Consider the following 20,741-nt stretch of genomic DNA (forward strand, 5'->3'; position numbering starts at 1 on the left):
GATTCTGAACTCTAGGTCCGACATTGTACTATTGTCCGTATTGAGTAGGTCCCTGGCTGACGGTACTATCTCTTGTTCTTTTTGCTGAGGTGATTTTTTTCGTCTTGTCATTTTGTCCAGAGGAAAATAGATGAATGAGAGAACAAAATGCTAACAGGTTAACAACGTCCCCAGCAAATATACTCTATACAAATCAGAAAAGACCTGAAACCAGCAGAAAAGAAAGGGAAAGAAAGAACAAAGAAAGAGAAAAGAAAGAAAAAAAACACAAAGAAAAAGATTAAAAACAAAAACAGAACAATACAAAAAAAACCCGAATATGATCAGGCTAGTGCATAGATCAGTGCCACACACTAGATTTTGGGCTTATTTTGGTCTGTTAGAAAAAAGTGCCTCCTAAAATTTTAAAGGAAGAAAGACTTATATATGTACAAAATAAGGGTTGATACAATGAAGGGATGGAAGATGACTGTAAAGATGAAAATTATAAAAGATTGTATAAAAGGAATTGATACGATAAGAAGTTGTTTGAAAAAAGAAAGAAGAAGATATAAAAAAAAAAAGGGAGAGAATGTGATCAGGCAGGAGACTAGAACAAAGGCATACACTAGTTATTTAGGGTATATTTTGATCTGTTAGAAGAAACTGTATCTCAAAATTTTAAAGAGAGAACAACTTATATGTATATGCCAAAAATGAGGGTAACTACTATGAAGGGATAAAATATGACTTTAAAAATGAAAAATAAAAAACGTTTTTTTAAAAAAAGGGATTGATAAGATGTTGGTTGAAAAAGGGAAAAAGAGAAATTAAAAAAACAGTTAAAAAAATTAACTTAGAAAAACTAATGAATCATGGTAAAAAAAAGCCATGAATTCTATGTGCAGTATTCCCCTAGCGCTGGAGTTCTGCCATTCTCCTTGATCGGTAAACTTGGTCTTGGCTTGCTGGCTGTTCGTGCTGATCTTCTGGGGGAGTGGCCTGTTGCCGTGGTTCCCAAATGTCTTTGTAGGAGGCGGAATTGCCCCACCCTTGTCAGTCCAGGCTAAGCAAGCTGCTCGGGTTTGCTCTCAGGAGCTTTTGTTCCCTGCAAGCTTTCTGCATGGCTTTGGAGGACGACAGTGCAAATGGCGGCCTCCCAATCTCCGCCCCGGAGGAGCCAAGAACTCGGGGCCCCGCTCCTCAGTGCGCCCCCAGAGAGAAGCAGTCAATCACTCCCGCCTCCCCAGTCTCCGGCCGGACTCCGTGCTCACCTGGCCTGTGACCGAGCGTTTTTATCTCTGGCACCCGACCCCGTGTGGTCTCCAAACCCAGCAGATCCCTGTGGTGCGCTCCCGCGACGCTCCTCCCGGGGGAGGAAGGGGAGTCTCCCTGGCTCTGCTGCTTGTTGGGTCCCTGCTGGAGGAGCAGTGGCCCGACTGGGCCGTGGATCACAGTCTATGGCAACCCCGAGCTGAGAGCCCGCGCCTCGGCTCTGTCTCTGCAGCCGGCTTCCCCACCCCGATCCCTGGGAGCTCTGCTGCACTCAGGCACCCCCGGTCTTTCTGTGACCCCGAGGGTCCTGAGACCACACTGTCCTGGGAGGATTCCACCCCCCGCTTAGCCACTGCAGCCACGTCCCTCAGCGGAGCCGACTTCTAAATGGTCCAATTTTGTGCTCCACGGCTCTATCACTTGCCAGAAGAGGCCGATGGAGGCCCCCTCCCCCGCCGTCTATCCTCCCGAATATCGCCTCTGATTCACTTCTCCACACGTCCTACCTTCCAGTAAGTGGTCGCTTCTCTGTTCAGAGAGTTGTTGCTACTCTCCTCTTCGATCTCCTGTTGAGTTCGTAGGTGTTCAGAATGGTTTGATCCCTATCCAGCTGAATTCCTGAGACCACAGGACATCCAGGTCTCCTACTCCTCCGCCACCTTGCTCCGCCCCCTACCATGTGCCCTCCTTAATGCCCATCACCCAGTTGTTTTAAAAGAAACAAAACTGGATTTGAGGCCCTGGTCCTTTCTTTACTATGTATGTGGCCTTTGGCAAATGACTTACAGGAGTCTCAGACTCCTTGCCTTTAAAAAGTGGATAATGATCTCAAATGTGCAGGGTTTTTTGAAAAGATTAGAATTTAAAGTATGTGATGAACTTAACACAGTGCCTGATAAAAAGTGAATGTGTGTTAATATATCTTATTATTGTTATCAGTGTTAGAATTCTCATTTTATTAGGGTATTTCAAGTTATCTGATCACTGCTACATTAAGAATCCTACATAGCCATGGAAACTTATTATGTCCTGTTGTAATGTTATTTTATACTTTGAGATATAATAAAGAATTAATGCCTCTTGGATATTTTAAATGCTGCGGCTTCAAAGTTGTCCAGAATATTTTGTGGAAATTTGTTTTCTGCAAATCCCTCTGTGCTGAAGAGCATAGTTTAATTGTAAGCGCATGGTGAACGTGGGCATATCGAGAACTGTCTCATTTGTGTCTTTCTGTCTGCCAAATCATACAGAACCTACTAAAATAAGTGAAGTGGAGAATGAGCCAATTTTCTGAGAAGCTTTAGGAAGGACACATGTGACATACTAGAGGAATGAAAGACCAGAAATAAACAGTAGTATAGCACAGTCTCTTGCTAAGAGTGACATTTCCAAGTTTGGGCTAAATTTCATCATTTCCCTAGATGCAAGCCAGGAAGTGATTACTATGTAACTCTGTATATGGCCTAGTTAAGAATTGCTTTAAAGTTTCAGCTATATAATTTCAGTTTCTTCATACCTTGAAAAGTTCAGTTTTCTGGTAAATTAGGATGAGTATAAAAGTATATGAGCAACAGTAATTGAAAGAGAAATACTGGTGGTTTCTGAAGTTTCACTAGACCACAAAGTAGAGATAATAGAAGCTGAGGTCAACAAAGCAAGTGCCCCCACCTGGCAGGCATTTCAGACAAGAGACTTTGACATGATCTAATGTTAATGGTCTTTGCTCTTAAAAGGAAACAAACAGTCATGTTGGGTTTAAAAGAGTAAGATGAACGCACCTTCATGTTTAGGACCATTTTGCACCAAAGAAGCTAAATCAGATTGTCATCATGTGCAAGTACAATACCAGTTACCAAAAGTTTCTGTTAATTTTTATAACCCACTAAAAGATTACAGAAACTTTCAGTGATTCCCCAGAGTAATTGTAATCACTGGCACAGTGTATAATATTATTCTGAGAACATCAATTGCTTAAAATTGATAACAGGTCCACCCTAGAATTACATAGACAATTATGTGTCTTTTTCATTTGTCACACCAGATTAGATTTCTGGCCCATTTGGTTAGGCAGATTGCCTTTGCCAGTGACCAATACTCAATGTGAGCAAAGGGGAACACAACGATATATGTGAAATAAATTAGCAGGTCTCACTGTGTTTGCTTCCTGAGAATACTAGCATGCAGTCATATATCTAGAGCTTATTAGCATATATAATATTAATATATAAACTGATACAAATACATCTGACACACTTTGACATAAAAATCTTCTAAGGACATTTAAAACATCCTTCAGGACATTTGCCTCCAACATTCTGAGTATCGGTTAAAAAGTCTTATCATACCCCCAGTTTAAAAGAAAAAGAAAAAACCTCGATTGTCTTAAACAAACCGAAAGCATTGATTTATAGGATTGAACTATTCAGAGTTATGGCAGTACTCAGGCAGTAGTGTTCACTGGGGCTCTAGCTCTATTCCATTGCCCCATTCCAACGCCACTTTTGTCTTCAGTCTTCATAGTAGCTTGAAAGCTCCCCATCATTCCTCTGCACACTTTTTTGTTTGTTTCTTTTGTTTTGTTTTGTTCTGTTTTCATATACAAAGTGATGGAAGTCATCTTATCTGGCTACCAGAAGACAAAAGACCTAAGTTTACTCTAATTTGATCATCACAGGCCACCTATGTAGGAAAATAATATCTATTTTCTTGGTTTCCCATTTCTTTCAGAAGACTTTTGCAAAAAGCAGTCCGAGCCATTCTTTCCACATTTTCCTCTCTTGTTGTATTGGAGGAGGCAGGGCCTATTAATTGGTGAGGAGCTAAGGTCTCCCATCCTTTAGTAAATCCTTCCCAGGAGAATAAGGTGTTCTTGTAACTTCTCTCTCTCTCTCTCCCTTTTTTTTTTTTTTAAAGATTTTATCTATTTATTTTACAGAGAGAGAGAGAGCGAGAGCAAGAGTGAAAGCGCATAAGCAGGCAGAAGGAAGGGAGAAAGAAGCAGGCTTCCAGCTGAGCAGAGAATCCCAGGACCCTGGGATCATGACCCAAGCCGAAGACAGGCACTCGACTGACTGAGCCACCCAGGCCCCCCTATTTTTTTTTTTTTTTGTATTCTTGTAACTTCTTGTGTTTATACTGTTGCAACAAATATCACTGTTTCCTCTGGGGTTTTGTCCCTTTCCTAGCTTCAAATGTCTCCAAGAAAGGATGAAATAGTTATCACTATACCTATGTAGCCTATTGTTCAGTTCCAAATTTATACTATTCAATATATAGTTGATGATGAATACATGAAACTGAAATTTAGTTCAGCAGTATCACAGCGTGTTTTAGATAGGCCTGCATGAGTTCATATTGCATTCTGTGCTTATTGCATCATTCATTCTATTTCTTCAGTTTCCACTTGCTATGTGTTGTTCCTTCCACTTGGGGAAGAAGTACCGTAGTGCAAAAACTTGATCCTTATTCATGTAAGCTGCTTTTTAAAGATACATGGCTTGAGGGCTGCTGAGTTAGGTATTCTAGGTTGAAGGTAAAACCAAATGTTCTCATGTAGGATAACAACATCTAGGTCTTGTGAACAGAGGAAATATCCAAGTTCATGCATAATTATCTCACGAAAAGACTATTAGCCATTACATTTAACCATCTATCAGCTCTCTATCAAAATTCTGGAGAGTTCATTTACATTTGTTTAGGGGGCCATCCATAAAGAAAGTCTAATCATCACACCTATTTAGGGATTTCAAGTGGAAGTAGAATTCACTCTGGGAAGAAGAGTATAGGTCAATGACGGTGAATGAATTCACAAGAAAATCCCTTGAGAAGCTTCTCAGTTGTTTAAGGGACTTGCCCTGAGCTAGATCATCCAAATCTGGGGCTTTTGGTCTAGCATTAAAGATAATCCTGTAGCTTGGCCATCTCCTCCTACAGGGAGCCTATGCTGTAGTTGTCTAATATTATGAAAGGAGAATGAAGGATTCTGAAAGTTTTTCACCATGTACCTTTGATTACCATCTCCAAAGCTGGTAAAACTAGGAAACATTTATTGAGCACTGGCTTTTTTGGTTACCTAAGATATAATACCCATATTTTATCTCATGGACATATGCCAAAGATCATTTGGCCCCTAAACTAAGACACCCCTCTCTCTATAGCTTCCAAACTGTATGTTTCCCTTTGAGAAAGGTATGGTAAAGAAGAGATCAAATGTAACGTTAATTTCATCATGCACTTCTAATATTAGACCTCCGCTCCCTTGGACACTGTTGAGGTGGGGAGTAAGTATGGGGGCGGGGGGGCAGGAAGCTCTCTGCACATGAAGATATCTTAACTATGAAACTTGAACATTAGGTCTTAAGCTTTGACTCCAGCATTTTAGCTATACTAGTGCAACTCTGTTGCAGATAGTCACTGTGGCATATCAATAAATTAATCATTTGAATACCACAAAGTTCCAAGTCTATTTTCTCATTTCTGTCATGAGGACTATGACTTCAAAGGTAGCAAGCATCAGTGTTAGGCTACAGCAAAAAGTAGCTAGGCTTTCTGATTAAAGGGGAGGTAGCCTTTGCTGCATTCTGGAATCTGATAATGAGGACTAATGAGATCATACATTTATGGCATTTTTTTGTCTAATGTATGCTAAATATTCACATAGCTGAATGGCATACATAAGATTATTTGTGCATATGTGGGTTTACTTATGTTTCAATCACCTTATATTCAGCAAAGAAGGTGCCAGTTCATTGAGGGTATCTTTTTTTAAAAGCACAATGAAATAGGACACTTTGAAAAAATAATATGTAGCTTACTTAAGAGTGACAAATTTCAGTGAATATTTTTATATTCGGGAAAACACAATGTAATCAGACCATTTGTTTTATGGAAGTCTAAAGGAAAAAGCTGCCAAATACTTAAAAGTAGATACTTGCTAGGTAGGAAAAGTTCAGGTGTTCTGAGACTATGAGGTAATAAACTCCAGAATCTCTCTTGAACCCATTCCTCTGGAAGGTTTCTGCATTTGTGGACTGAAGTATCCAAGTACCAAGAGCTACATCTTTGAGAACCCAAGTATTTGGCATACTTTTCTGACTTAAGCAATGAGAGAGTGAAGTGGAAGAATGGAGTGGTGTGTGCAGCCATGTAAACAAGAGATTCATAAAATAAAAGAAAAATACCATGCATTTCCATCAGACTGAACTATGAAGCAACATATTCACAGGTAATAGTAACAGATATTGAATTTAAATTAAAAAAATAAAATGAAACCTTGATCCTTCCCCCGCCCAAAAAGAAGTTAACAGATATAATGAGCTGATCCCACCACCGTAATCCTTTAGTTTAGATGTGGAAATTGGGCATTTTAGACTATAACTTTTTGTCATGGTCTTTGAAAAATTCAAGGGGAAAATACTGAACTTCCTGATGTTATGGCTAGTGGTAGTTGGAATAATTAATGGAAAAATAATAAGGACTTTAGCACACTGATTTAGTGGAACACTTTATTCTGGTAATTAAGACTTTATGCTTTCTAAGTAGTTACCTGAAAATTAATATACTCCAGTTTCCTTGTTAGTTTGAAGTGATTCCTTCTTTAGAATTCCCATAACTTCCTATACACCACTTTACTGAAGCTCTTCCCATATCACAATAGAAGAGTTTGTTTATCTATCTATGACCATTTAATAATGAAGATTCTGTCTTATTTTGAATCCTCAGTCCTACCATGGCTATTAGCAAACAATAAAAATTTAATCATTTTTAAATAATTGGCTGAATAGCCAGATTTCTAAAAGTCTATGCTCAAGAGAAGCCTCAGCTAGCTTCCCATCTGATTGAAAGCTTATTTAACCGCAATTGGAAAACCAGTCTGCCTTGCTTTTCTTCCAATAAAATGTTAACCCTAATTTTTACATATACAGAAGAAATATCTCAAGAAAGCAGCACAATTTACCTGAATAGAAAAGAAGGAAAATGTGATTTATTAAATTTTCTTTATATTTGTCTCATAATGATTTTTTGATGGCTGGAACTACCTAAAGAATGGTGCTGACATATACACATGCAAAATACTGCTACATAATAACTTTTATTCAGGTACAATATTCATCATCTATATATTTTTAGCATCTTTTAGCATTAGTATAGGAGTCACAACCTATAGCCCTTGAGGCAAACCCAGTCTTCAGCCTGTTTTATAAATAAAGTTTTATTGGAACACATCCACCCCACCCTTTTATATATGTCTGCTTTCAAGCTATCATGACAGAATTGAGTAGTTACAATAGACATCTGTAATTTGTAAAGTCTATACTATTTGCTTTCTGTTTTTTTATAAGTTTGTCAACCCCTATTGGACATAAACTCACTCAAAGTTCCATTCCTTAGCAAATTTTTAATATAATTCATAAAGTTCTTAAATTTTGTATGGTCTTGCAAAGTTTTATAATTAAAAAGAGTTGTATCAGCAGTACAGTTCCATGTTGTCATCTTTAATTTACATTTCCAAAGCATTTTTAATAGTTTATAGACTAAGCCTTTTGGTGTTGTTACAGAAGTCTTGATGGCTTTGAATTGAACTGGTTACATAAATTTAACTATTTATGCCAAAACTTCTTATTTAAATGAATTAGACAATAAATTTCCCTGGGAAAAGAATGAACTAAGAGCCTTTTTGATCCTTCTTTTGAGTAAAAACATATTTACTCTTTATGTTAATTTGCCTCAAACCTATTTTTTTTTTTTTTTTTATTTTCTTATTTAGGGTTTTTTTTTAAGGGGAAAGGGAATATAGATAGTCATATCACGGGACTTACAAATTCGATTTCTGGCTTGGAATAACAGTATGATATCCCTTCCCTGATCCTGTTCCTTTCATTTTCTCTCTTTCTGCCCCAGCTTTGGCAGGAGAACCATTTCTGAGAACCACAAGTTTTACCTCCTAGAGAAACAGAGGCAGAACTAAGCAAGGACTGATTACTGGGGATGACTTTACTACACTGCCCTAGCGAAGACTGAGAATTCAGGGAGAATATAAATAATACATAAAGGAGGATTCCAGCAAGTCAGAGGCAAGAATTTGCCAGAGGCCAGGATATCCATTAAGAGTCTCAAGGTACAGTTAGTTTTCCTTTCCTTCTCCCCGCAAAGTATCCTGATATTAGGATTCTTTTTCACTTTTCTTTGGGAAAATACATTTTGCATCTTATCAGGATTTCTCTTTTTTTCCAGACCAAACAAGGTCAGAACAAAAGCCCAACTATTTTTCTAACACATATGTACACAAAACCTACACAATCCTTACGGGTATCCTCAAGATTGTTGCATTTAGACAAAGAAGAAGAGAAAGGGAAACAGAGATCCTCTTCCTCCTGGATATTTTCCATTGTTATTCAAATACTACAACTTTTTCTCTTAAAGAAGTCCTCCATTGACCCAATCATCATATAGCTGTTTCTCTTTTCCACAATAAAGCTAAATTTCTTGAAATAATTTATTAAACTCATGCCTCCTTTTCCTCCTTATGTGATTGCTATTAATTTTCTGCCCCCATAATTCTACTGAATCTGGGATCCAAAATCATTTAACTTGTTTACCCCAGTTCACTGAATATATTTTCTTTTTTTATTTGCATATAAGTGACCTTTAGCATTTCTTTTCATCCCTCCTTTCAGTTCTATAAAGCTACAAAGCTATTTCTCAAATCACACCACTCTCATTTGCTAAAGATGTATGTTCAGCTGCCTACTGTACATGTATGCTTGAGTGTCTTTCGGAAACATCATATTCAATACCTGAACATCTAAACTCATCATTTCTCAAACTTACCTTTTCTCCAGTGATCTTTTTTTAATTGTAGTATGGTAGTATTATGTCTACCCAGTTGCCTAATATGAGAGGCATTCATTTGATTATGGCACTTCTCTGTATGCAACTTTTCAAAGGCTTCCACTTACTTTTAGGAGAAAGTCTATACTCCTAAACCTGACTTACAAGTGCCACCATGGCCTGGTCCCTTCTTTCCTCTCCAACTTTGCCTTTTGAACTAGTATCCTTTACCTTCTATAATCCAGCAAGTATCACTGAATTTATTTCAGTCCCTTGATAATCCCATGTTTTTCTCATCTAAGTGTTTAAGTATGCTCTTTCTAAAGGGGAGGTCAGTAATATGTATCTCCATTCTGTGTGATCAGGATGTTAGGTATAAGGGAAGTCATATTTGTGTTACAATTGTATTCCTACCCTTAAGATAGGGTTTGGCATTGAGTAGGCATGCAGTATAAGACTAGACAAAAACACTCAGATTTGTTATCAGTTACTCCGTTCTAGATTTTTTAGCCATAAAAGTGTCTGTTCTTGTTACTGTGATGTTTGCTTGTTTGTTTTGTGGCAAGACTGATGAATTTTCCAATGTGCACATAGGATATTAAATCAGCTTAAGAGAGAGCAGGTACACAATTTATTACAACCATGTTCTGAAAAGTCTCTGTGTTTTGATAAAGAGCTACAATCTTTTTTTTTTTTTTTTTAGGGTCAGAGTCTCAGGCACCAGCCATGGCTCTCTTTATAGTAGAAGAGTCATTTTCCCAATGAGAGCTATGGGGAAGTCTGGCTACCCTTCAGGGTTACCATCTTGGGAATGCAAACTGATGCAGTGACTCTGGAAAACAGATGGAGTTTCCTCAAAAAGTTAAAAATAGAACCACCCTATGACCGAGCAATTGCACTACTAGGTATTTACCCAAAGGATTCAAAAATGCTGATCTGAAGGGGCATGTGTGCTCTGATGTTTATATAGCAGCATTATCAACAATAACCAAATTATGGAAAGAGCCCAAATATCTATCAACTGATGAATGGATAAAGAAGCTGTGTTTTATATATACAATGAAATATTACTCAGCCATCAAAAAGAATGAAATTTTGTCATTTGCAACATTGCGGATGGAGCTAGGCTATATTATGTTAAGCAAAATAAATCAGTCAGAGAAAGGCAAATACCATATGATTTCACTCATATATGGAATTTAAGAAACCCCAAACTTGGGGATAGAAAAAAAAAGAGGCAAAACAGGAAACAGACTCATCACTAAAGAGAACAAACTGAGGGTTGCTGGAGGGGAGGTGGTTGGGGGATGGGCTAAATGGGGGGCGGGTATTAAGGAGGACACTTGTGAAGAGCACTGGATGTTATATGTAAGTGATGAATCACTAAATTCTACACCTGAAACCAATATTACACTATATGTTAACTAACTAGAATTTAAATAAAAACCTGAAACAACAACAACAAAGGTTACCCACCATGAACCACTGTTCCTAATTATTACAAATACGAGTGAAATATATAGGTTATTTATGCCCAAGTCATGGTATACCTGGACAGGAAAAGTTATATTTTCTTTTTTTTTTTTTTTTAAGATTTATCCATTTATTTGAGAGAGAGAGAGGGAGAGTGATGAGTAGGGGGAGGGAGAGGGAGAGAATCTTCAAGCCGACTCCCAACTGAGGGCAGAGCCCTCCCACAGCCCATGAGATCATGACCTGAGACAGACCCAACAGTCAGATGCTCAACCAACTGAACCCCCCAGGCACCCCAGGAAAAGTTATATTTTCAATTATTTTATATATATTGTGAATAATATTTTATACTTTTTCCCCACTTATCTTACTTGTTAGGTTTTTTTGTTTGCCAATATAGTTTTAAAATTTGAGCATAGGCTAAAAACAAAGAAAAATGTTAACATTTTAATTTTCATATTTCTAGCTTTAAATTGGTGTTACTAATCACATGAATTTCAAACCTTATTTATACTACTTCATGATAGTCATTGTTAACTAAATGCTTCCTATTTTTAACAAAAAGCATTTTATATTTAATGATAATAATATGGTAATTATGGTAAATTAATTTTATATTAATGGTAATAATAAACCTACACAATATGTGTATTAGTTTAGGTGGTTGAGATTCTTGAAGACTGCAGTGTAAACAACATGCACGTAACCAGAATAAATAAAAATGCAAATTGATGTACTATGCTTCAAATTCTATTGAAAAGAGGTTTAAAAATTTCAAAAGTAGAGGTGCCTGGGTGGCTCAGTTGGTGAATCATCCGTCCGACTCTTGGTTTCGGCTCAGGTCATGAGCTTAGGGTCATGAGATGGAGTCCTGGGTTGGGTTCTGTGCTCAGTGGGAAGTCTGCTTGAGATTCTCTCTCTCTCTCTCTCTGCCCCTCTCCCCCCACCCCACTTTCTCTCTCCAAAAATAAATAAATAAATCTTTTTAAAAAATTTAAAAAATAGTAGAGGTTTGAAAATAAAAATTATTTTTTTTAGATACAAGGCAAAACAAGAAATGCAACAGGACCTGAAGAATATAGAAAATTAAAGACAGAAAGAAGGGTATACAATCCACATAAAACCAACTATGGTAACACACAGAGATGACTGTATCCGTTTAATACACTATGGCAGTGGCATAAAGTCCAGACAAAAGCAATAGTGTTTAATGAAGCCTGTTATTAAGTAATGATGACTACTTTTGATGACACTGTGGTTAGTATGAACAGATTTGTAACTTCACAAAATTCAGCCATTGTTTGGTGATGTACAATTATATTAAATTTAATTCTGTATATAAACTTTAAGGATGCCAAGGTTGGATAAACACAAGTTTTTGACGTGAATAAAGCAGTTCAATCTTCTGAAGATCCACACATTTACCAGCTCACCTGCTTACTAAATAAGCTTACCAAAGTTAATTCCATTTCCTGGGTCTATAATGATGAGTTCTTAAAGCTTGTTGGTAATATCTTGCCTAAATTGTGAGAAGGTGTGAAATTCCATTTATCTTATATCTGAAGAGTTTAGTTCATTTTAGTGAAGATGCTATAATTAGGTGATACGGATAGAATGTTGCAATGACAACTGTGTTCTTCCCTCATGGCCTAATTTCATTACTTGTACATTAACTTAGCACATACATAATACATTAGTGCAAGTAAAAATAATACATATTCTTAAGTGATATAATATCTTAATAATATGTAATATCATAAGGTTAGTTTTCTGGTACTTCATTTTTTAAAAGTGATAAGTGGCTTGGAAAATTGATCATCTTATATTTTTGACCCGGATGTTCTTATAAATCTTCAAATATATTTGCAAAGTTATCATGTACCTCTTACAAATGCCAAGACCCATCACCTCTCTGGGTGTGCTTCTCTTAGGACAGAAACAATTAAGCTGGCAGAATTAAGGGTAATGCATTGGTCATAGGCACCCCCACCTCCAGAATTTGCTGCAGTAAAGAATTTATTCTGAGTTAAAGACCAATTTTAATGAACTACAAATTTGATTTCAATAAATTCACAAAGAAACCTCCCACCAATTCCATTTTCTCACCTAAATGACAGACTAATTATCTCCTTTCATATGAAAGGGTTAGAGAGGAGAGTAAGTTTGTCCTAAAGCAGAGGTAATTTTAGCAGACAGAGCGACTGATGTTACGATTCTGTTCTGGTGGGTGGTCTCTCCCTCCCCTCTCTCTTCATTTCTTTTATACTTTACTTTCTTCCTGGTTCTTATCTCCTCGCATACTATGTAGCAGTCTCTTTATTTGCTTATTACCTGTTTCCTCTCTAGTACATAAACTCCATAACACAAGGATTTTGCTTGTCTGCTTGACTACCATATCCACGGTTCCTAGAATAGTACCTGCCAAACAGTATGCACTTAATATTTATTGAATTAAAGCTTTCCCTTTATCCTGAGAGTTTTTATCTCCTTAATTAATATCCAAAATCACCTATGACCAGATTTCTTACTGCCTCTGCCAAATTTCAAAAGCAAGCTGGCTACATAATTTGTCAAGCCCAGTGAAAAATGAAATTGTTTAAATAATTCTTAAGAACTTCAAGACAAAGACAGAAGAACATTATTCCATGTGTGGTTACCTGTCAGTGTGGGGCCCTGTGCAACTGCATGGGTTTCACACCTACAAATTCAGCCCTATATGTTTGAAATCCCTTATGTTTAAACTTTTAAAGAACCAATAAGGGAATGAAGATGTTCTTTAATATTCCTAGATACAGCATCGCTTTTAGATAACTGGCTATAAAAGGGACTAAAGTTGGGATACGTTTGTTTCAGGGAAGTATATTAATTGAATCATCAGAAAAGGAAAAGATTATAGGCGACCCAAGATAGGGTGATATTGCCATTTAGAGCACTCTTCTTAAAAAAAAAAATTTATACACCCTCCAAGTTCACAGTTAATTATATGTTACTAATAGCGGTCTGTAAGGGTTAATAATATTATACCACAAAACTACAAACATGGACTTTGACACAGATTACTGTGATAGTTGATGGTGGTTCTATGTAAAGTGATATCTACTCTTAGATTAGCAGCCAGTGGATACACAGGATTGGTAAAATCAGTTATTATTCAAATTGGAGGGGACAAAGTTGAAAGTTGAGAGAACTGGAAACAAGACAATCGATATTCCAACTAAGACTGCCTAAGCAGAAGGGGAGACAGAATTGCTCAAGACTCAAAATTAGTGTAGTCCAAGGCAAAATGAGCTATAATGGATCAAATGAGAAATTTGGGTGCTCCTGTCATATTGGCAATTCTGTTACAACATTCCTTCTATGAGCACTGTGGCACATCATACAGAGGTGACCTTAGCAGAATCAGAATAGAAAATTCAATTGCATACAATTCAGAACCCATATTTTTCTTGGAGTTTATAGAGCTTACATAATCACAATCCCATAAATAGTGATCACAGTAATTACGTAAGTATATTTAAAGATTTTATTTATTTATTTGAGAGAGAAAGAGAGCGCATGAGCGGGGGAGAGGGGCAGAGGGAGAGGGTGAAGCAGGCTCACTGCTGGGAGCTCAACTGGTTGGGGGAGGGGGGCCTAGATCCCAGGACCCTGGGATCATGACCTGAGCCAAAGGTAGCTCCTTAACTGACTGAGCCACGCAGAGGCCCATAAGTATATCTAATCTAATGTAAAACTACACTTGTCCCAGTGGAAAGCTATATTTAAATTAGTCGTGCAATGTCAAACTTAAACCCGGGATTTATTCCATTGCCCTTAAGTGCTACTCCAAAAGAAACCCATTTTGTTCATGCTTCCACTCCAGGACCTTAAAATCCCATTCTATGTGTCCTACTTCTGAAAAATCCCAGTATCTGGAATTAGAAAGTATAATTAAAGGACACTATGGAGAAGGAGGAACATTTCCTTTTTCACATATAAATAAATGCTAACTACTCATTTTAAAAAGAAAACGCACATTCAGGATAATGCAGGCTCGCCGTCCTATTCCAATATGAAGTTTGTATCTTGTCTGTAAAAGAATAAAATACCATAAAGACATAAATTTAATATGTTTATACCATCTTACTCATTTTATCATATATTCATGATATGTGTTGTTCCTTTGGTTTAGAAGCTTCTCTACTTTAATCTAACAATACTACCCTCCCTATAACACTTAAATTTGGATAGTTTCTGGTGATTTACTTAATAATGATATCAGGGATGAGTAATAGTTGTGAATAGCAGTTAGTAGCCAATGTTAAGAATTCCCCTAAAAGGAAAGTATTTATGAGTAGGAAAAGATAAAGGAAGTTCTCACAGCAAAATTACATTTAAAAATAGGTATTTAGAGGTGGGAAAAACAGTTTTCTCAAAGTAGTGATCATACAAGAACAGCTGTGATAACTGGATCTCAGCCAAAACCTTCACAAAATCTCAACCATGTTAGGATATAGGAAAAAGGTGTCAAATTCAACCATTAGTTATCAGAAGATAGGTCTTAATTAAATACTGGGCTCATGCCATCATCATTATGTTGAAAGCAAATTAGGCAGTAGACTTACGTCAAAATAATCATAAGACAAATTGAGAAATACACCTTCATAACGATATTCAATTCATGTAATTTAGAATTAAACTCTTCCCAACCTATATATAATTCTGACACATTTTTTCACTTGATTTAGAAATTGAAAATCTAATTTCACAATTAGACAACTGAAGTTTAAAGAGAAGGGGTAGTGAATCCTTTTGTAAGTGACCCACATTAGGTCTATGGTTACATATTTTCTCTTTGAATATTTATGTCACATGTATGGAAGCAAGAAATCAAGAAAAAATGTTTTTGTCATGTCATTCTCCACCTCTCTCTCTCTCTCTCTCTCTCTTTTGGTCTGATTTAGCAATGGTTTCGCCACAGAAAGGCTTTTCCGCCCCCCCCCCCCCTTCCACAGAAAACCAGGAAGTTAAAAGACAGAGTTGAAGTCTTTTTTCAGTCAGCCCACACTTCTTTTCTCTAAGATTACTAACCCTTCACTCAACCTGCATCACTGTTCCCTAACGTCAGGGTCAATGTGGTTTACTCTTCATTGAAACTTTAACTTTTGGGGAAACTAAAGGAGTAACTTGCAGTTGTAAAACTCACAGTATTCTTACAAACAAAACAGTTGGGAATATGTGGCAAATTAGAATAACGAAGTTGTGGAGAAAGGGGAACTCTCTTACACTGTTGGTGGGAATGCAAGCTCGTACAGCCACTCTGGAAAACAGTATGGAGGTTCTTCAAGACGTTAAAAATAGAGCTACCTACAACCCAGTGATTGCACTACTAGGTATTTACCCCAAAGATACAGATGTAATAAAAAGAAGGGACACATGCACCCCAGTGTTCATAGCAGCAATGTCCACAATAGCCAAACTGTGGAAGGAACCGAGATGTCCTTCAACAAATGAATGAAGAAGATGTGGTACATATATAGGATGGAATATTACTCAGCCATCAGAAGGGATGAATACCCACCATTTGCAACGACATGGATGGAACTGGAGGGGACTATGCTAAGTGAACTAAGTCAAGCAGAGAAAGACAATTATCATACGGTTTCACTCATACGTGGAACATAAGGAATAGAGCAGAGGACCACAGGGGAAGGGAGGAAAAACTGAATGGGAAGAAATCAGAGAGGGAGACAAACCACAAGAGACTCTGGACTCTGGGAAACAAACTGAGGGTTACAGATGGGAGGGGGTGGGGGGTGGGGTAACCAGGTGATGGGTATTAAGGAGGGCATGTGTTGGGAAGAGCACTGGGTGTTCTATGCAACTAATGAAGCGTTGAACCCTACAACAAAAACTTATGATGTGCTATATGCTGGCTAACTGAACATAATAAAAAAAGAAAAAGAAAAAAGAAAAAAAATTAAATAAAGTTAATTTAAAAAAGAAATTTCACCTTTTAATTTTATTCATCATTTTGTTTTTTGAGTGTTGACAGGAAAAACACCAAGTAGTTATTGTGTGAGATGTGTATAAAACAGAACAGGTTTCTATCTTCACGTACATTATAATCTTAATGAGAAGGAATGCTGTACCATACAATATTGTTTAATAAAAGTAAGAAGGCATAAGGAAAAAAAGTGCTCAAATGACTGTCTCCTCTACCAGAGTATAAACTCCACATGGGCAGGAATTTGGGACTTATTCACTCTTGAATCCTCACATCCTAGACCAGCATTAAAACCAAAATACACACACACAGAATAAATTATTTGTCACAGATAATAAATGCCATATTAAGATAAATATCATCAAGGATTACAGTACTCAGGAAAATAATAGTCATGCTCATTCTAACTCTACACATTTAATTGTTGAAGTATGAGCAGCATTTATGTAGGTAAAATCTGGATGGGCATTTCAAGAAGTAGAAATAGTAGAAAAAAGGACACTGGCATAAAATGAATATTATGTCATTGCGGGGATGGTTGTGAACTAAACTGGTTGAGGCAGAAATCCATATCAGATTGGTGTGTGTGTGTGTGTGTGTGTGTGTCTGTGTCTGTGTGTGTCCGTGTGTGTTACTCTCTGTGTGTACAGAGAAGGGGTAAAAGGAATATGATGTGGATAGTGTTTGCAAATCAGTTTGAATAATTAGTCAATAGATGAAGAATATATATATTTCTAAATATTTTATGTCAAGACAATTTAATTTCTTTGGTTTTTATAATCCTGAAATTTTGTTTCAAGGTAAGTCAAAGCTGAATATACTTATGGTAAAAGAAGATAACAATATAGTGATACCCTAAAACTACAATGCATGGGCCAACTTCACTGACCACCTGCTTTTGTAAATAAAGTTTTATTAGGACACAGCCACATCCATTCATATTTTCTATGACTGCTTTCACACAACAATGGCATAGTTGAATAGTCATGAAAGAGAACATCTGGCCCATAAAGCCTAATATATTTAACATCTGGCTCTTTAGAAAAAGAGTTTGCAAGCACCTGCTCTAGATAAAGAGCAGAAAACAGGGTGCTCACTGGTGGGAGTGAATTTCTATAGAAATTTATGTGCTATATGAAGACAGTTCACAGAGAAGAAATCAACCAACAGTTCCTGAATCTGGAAAAACTGGGGGTGCAAGGGGGTGGACTAGGTCCTAAAGTAACAGCCAAATCTCTTTAATCCTTGAGTCTCATGGCCCAGGACATAGAGGCAATGTCATCTGTTATAGTGAAATACTGTGAGTGACCTCAGTGCTGGGAAGATATGGGTGGTTTAGCAACCCCTGCAGGAATATCAAGAAGCCAATATGGCATAGTAAGTATGTTAGCTGCTCTCTGCTGCATAAGACAATTCTTTGGTTAGGCCAATCTCTGTCTCTCTTTCTATCCCTGTCTCGCTGTCTCACACTCATACACACACACACACACACACACACACACACAGCATTTTATCAAAAACGACCCAAAATACTGGTGCATTTTATAAATTCAGGAGAAAATGCTAGTTTGGAGTTTAATTATTTCAGCCCTTAATTTCTGTGTAATTCAAGAAATCCATATTTTAATAAATGATACTGGAACATTTAATTTGATTTTGAGGGTATCAGATGTTTACATTAGCTCTTTTCCAACCCTTTGTTTGAGAGTAGAAATATCAAGAAACAAAAGGATAAATAATTAACTGCTCTCAACTGGTGCTCAGTGTAAGTGTGTTGCAGATTATGAGGCTGGTGATAAAAATATGATGATTAAAACACAAAATATAATGCTTGATATGATTAGCCAGATTTTCAAAGCTAATCTTTGTGTTTCTTCAAAACATTCCATGATAGAAAGACATGGTCTTTAGAAACCAAACAGATTTGGGATTGAATTTGAGCTCTCTCAGTTATTAGGTACATGATTTTTGCAACTTGCTTAAACTCAGTGAGTCTCACATTCCTCATCTGTAAAATGCCTTCCCAGGTAGTATTTCAGAGACTAATAATTAAGATAAAATAATTGAAGTGTCTTAAACAGTGACTGACACAACAGATGTGGCACTACTGTTTTTCCTGGCAGATGGTTCCACCATTTGTTTAGTCTAATTTTTATCATAGTTTTGCTCTCTGAAAGTGTCACTTTTTAGACCTTGTTCCCTAAATCACAATAAACTTATTGTTAGATACCTATATACAGTGTGCACTATTAACATGGGCATCCCAACAGGCTGTACAGTTACCATGTAGGAGCTTTCACATGAATAATCCCGTAACAGATTATGGATCATTTTAAAGTATCAAATTTTTATAATATATTAGGTTTAATTTAATTTCTCCAATACCACAGTTTCCATTATATAGTCCAAACCCTTAACCCAAATAACAGCAATAATATTTTAAATGGTCACCGTTCTCCTAATGATACCCTTCTCCAACTCCCCTTCATGGGGTTGTCAATTAGATAAATTTGTACTACCCAAACCATACTTGGAATAAATAGGGAGATGGAAATACAGAGTTAGTGCTGGCTTTATACAGATTCATTCAGAAGTCCAACTTCATCATTTAAAATCGAAGTTCTCTTTCTCTTCTGCTTCCCAAATTGTCTCTCTGTCTTCTTTTTTTTTTTCCATAAAGTAGTTTTTCTTTAAGGTTCTAGGATGGTTGCCAGTAACAACCAGGGCCTTGTTTACTTTGGCAAGAGAGTACTTTTATACAATTGGCTAAAATTACATTGTATTGCATGGCAGAACAAATTTCTTGGGGTTGGTTACCCTTAGGCCAAACAGTTGCAACCCCAGAGCTGAAAGTACAGTCTCCACTTAGACATTTGAACTGCATGCTATCTGTTAGGTTGAGGAAGGGAATAAATGAACGCTAGGAAATACTCACAACAAACAAAACATTCCCTACAATATACTTTCAGTACTTCCCTTAGATTGGGAGGTGTAAGACTCTTGCTATTTACCAAAGACATGGGCCACTTTCAGTTAATAGCACCTGTGGATAAACACATCTTTTATCTTTTGCAGCCCCTTCTGGGGGCACTTGGAATATTCACCCCATATCGTCTGCAGATTCTGTGCCACATATTTTTCAGTGCCCCAGGAGTGGCTATGTCTATCTTCTGCAAGGGCTTTTGCAACTGTTACTCTGCAACACCAAAAGGTCCTTCCAGCTGATTGGTAACGATAATGTTGCCTTTATTTCTTGAGGAGAGATATGAAATTAACCAGTTGTGGCACAGTTGACAATAGAGAAAAGATGGTGTATAGACACTAAGAAGACTCTTCATGTGTACTAGTTGGGTGATAAATACGTAAGAACCTCTTCTCTCAGGGTGCCTGTGTGGCGAAGTTGGTTAAGCATCTGACTCTTGGTTTCGACTCAGGTCATGATCTCAGGGTCATGAGACTGAGCCCCATAACCGGGCTCCACGCTCGGCACAGCTCAGCAGAGTCCGCTTGAGTTTCCCTCTCCTTTTCCCTCTGCCCCTCCTATTCATGCTCTCTCTCTAAAATAAAATCAATAAATCTTTTAAAAAAAGCAAAGAACCTCTTTTACCATTTTTTTCCCTTTTCTCCTACCACTCTTCTAAATCTTCACTAACAGATCACAATAGCTCACTTAGTCCTATGAATTTTGCAAAACAGTTTTTAAATCTAATTGTTTATATATAGAGAGACATTCAAAAATTTTGCTGGAGCCTCAGCCACCTAGGAGAGTTAGTAGCAGCCCTAGTTACCACCTTGATAATACCAAAGACTGCGCATTGCCCATAGTAAATCCCAATGTCTCCCAAGCTACATAATATTAATTTCTATCCTTCTACTACTTGAATTAATTCAGAAGAGTATTATGTTGGTCATAAATGGCTAGCCATTGGAATCTCTGAAAATATTTTATATCTCTAACAGTTATTCCTAGGAAACAACACAAAAATTAGTTTCATATATTCCACCATACATTTATAACAGTATATCTGCACATCTTTATTCATACCCATAAACCGTAATTAGATTACATCTTCCTCTATACTCCAAATTTAATTTACAATGGTAACTAAGTATTTCACTAAGTTTTCTACACAATATATTCATAAACTATCTCTCTGGAAAAGGCACATCTGCAGACGGTAATGTCATTAGTTTTAGC

The 20,741-nt window shown here is 37.0% G+C and overlaps 1 long non-coding RNA gene across 1 annotated transcript; it reads left to right on the forward strand.

The window, feature by feature from the left end:
• The first annotated feature begins 6,280 nt into the window (after positions 1-6,280).
• Positions 6,281-8,701, forward strand: LOC141372505 (uncharacterized). Its single transcript, XR_012377772.1, has 3 exons — positions 6,281-6,478; positions 8,155-8,371; positions 8,488-8,701. It is a non-coding gene; the product is annotated as an uncharacterized lncRNA (long non-coding RNA).
• Positions 8,702-20,741: the final 12,040 nt, after the last annotated feature.

This window comes from Callorhinus ursinus, unplaced genomic scaffold (assembly GCF_003265705.2).
Source record: "Callorhinus ursinus isolate GAN/ISIS: 27379988/994484 unplaced genomic scaffold, GSC_fseal_2.0 scaffold4, whole genome shotgun sequence".
Classification (NCBI taxonomy): domain Eukaryota; kingdom Metazoa; phylum Chordata; class Mammalia; order Carnivora; family Otariidae; genus Callorhinus; species Callorhinus ursinus.